Source organism: Mercenaria mercenaria, chromosome 13 (assembly GCF_021730395.1).
Source record: "Mercenaria mercenaria strain notata chromosome 13, MADL_Memer_1, whole genome shotgun sequence".
Classification (NCBI taxonomy): domain Eukaryota; kingdom Metazoa; phylum Mollusca; class Bivalvia; order Venerida; family Veneridae; genus Mercenaria; species Mercenaria mercenaria.
The window spans coordinates 59,207,817-59,209,728 of NC_069373.1; positions in this window are offsets into that span (position 1 = coordinate 59,207,817).

Consider the following 1,912-nt stretch of genomic DNA (forward strand, 5'->3'; position numbering starts at 1 on the left):
CAAACCACTACAGTGGATGACTTCTTATCTGAATGACCGCTTACAAACAGTCTCAATAAATGGCGAACTATCTACTCCAGTCCATATGAAATACAGTGTACCACAAGGATCTGTCCTAGGACCGAAAAATTACATCATGTACACAAAACCCGTTGGTTCAATCTGCAGAAGCCATGGACAGAATCATCACTTTTATGCCGATGACTCACAACTACACTTATCGTTTAAGCCAAAAAATATTTTCCATCAACACGAAGCCCTATCTCGGATTGAAATTTATAGTCTCTTGGATGCATCAGAACATGCTGAAGCTCAATACTGACAAAACTGAGGTCATTTTGTTTCACACAAATCACATAAAAATACCCGAAGATATCTGCGTGAAAGTAGGACCCTCTCAGATTAAACCATCAATTTGTGTGAAGAATCTCGGTGCTAGAATGGATTCAAACATGGTCATGACACAGCATGTTAACACTCTTTGTAGAGCTAGTTACGTACAACTTCGGCAAATATGTCACATCAGGCAGTACATCACAGCTGATGCTACCAAGTCCCTTGTGAACTCTCTGGTTACATCGAAAGCAGACTACTGTATGTATGGTGTATGGAATTTCCAAAGACTCACTGCAAAAACTTCAGTGTGTACAAAACACAGCGGCCCGCATCATAACCAGGACTCCAAGATACGAACACATCACGCCGGTCTTGAAGGAGTTGCATTGGCTTCCGGTTCAGCACCGCATTGAGTTCAAAATCTTGACACTTACATACAAAGCCATGCACAATGAATCTCCTAATTACATTGTCGGTATGCTGGACATGTAAAAGCCTCGTAGAGACTTAAGGTCGGCAAATGGCCCGGTGTCTTTGGTTGTACCGAGGAGTCGAACAGTAAAGTATGGTGATAGAAGTTTCAAGCATGCAGCTCCAAAGCTTTGGAATGCCCTCCCAGCAAGCATCGGAGATTCAAGCTCACTGTCCGCATTTAAAAAATCTTTGAAAACGCATCTCTTTCACATATATTATAAATAAATAACAAAATCTGGAATACTGTTGAAAATGGCGTTAAACCAAATCACATTCAAACATGTAATAAATAAATAACAAAATCTGAAATACTGTTAAAAATGGCGTTAAAACAAAAACCATGAAAGGTTTGTTTCGTGTTGAGAAAGGGATTGGTCTCGTAATGTAATTTAACGTTGAACATAATTTATGGAAATCTTGTTTTAATTACTATTCATTTTAATCTTTTACCAATATATTTTCATGTATGTATGTGTATGTATGTGTTCTTTATGTTTTTGTAAAGCACTTTTGAACGTACATATTTTGTACGAAAAGAGTGCTAAATAAGTTAGGTATAATAATAATAATAATACCAGAAACAAACATTTTTTTTACGCCTTAACGTAAAATTCGTAAACATATATGAAACTGAAACAGGGCGATTATTTGATAGGAAATAGAGAGGAAATAATTATCAATGCTTAGGTTCAAATAAGGGTAATAGTTTTATTTCAAAACCTCAAAACGTTTATGCAAAACAATAAATAACAAGGTCTCATAATAAAAAAGGATTAAATGTTGTAATGGACCAAAATATCGACAAACAATATGATTACTCCAGAACACATTTGAAATATCGCAAAATAATAAATCAGTATAATGGAAATGTATCGGCTCCCTAATGCATACTGAATCCTCAATCCAGATACTAAAATATTTACACCACTCTATACTATAAAGCTTCTGCATTACAATATTTTTTTGTTTCTGGTGATTTAAAGATCTCAATAAAATCGTATTAAAAATGATCACCAGATAACAATTTTTATACTTAATCTTTACCTTGATGGATCGGTCCATTATTTAATTTTGGCAGCCCCACTTATTATTCAAAGGAGTG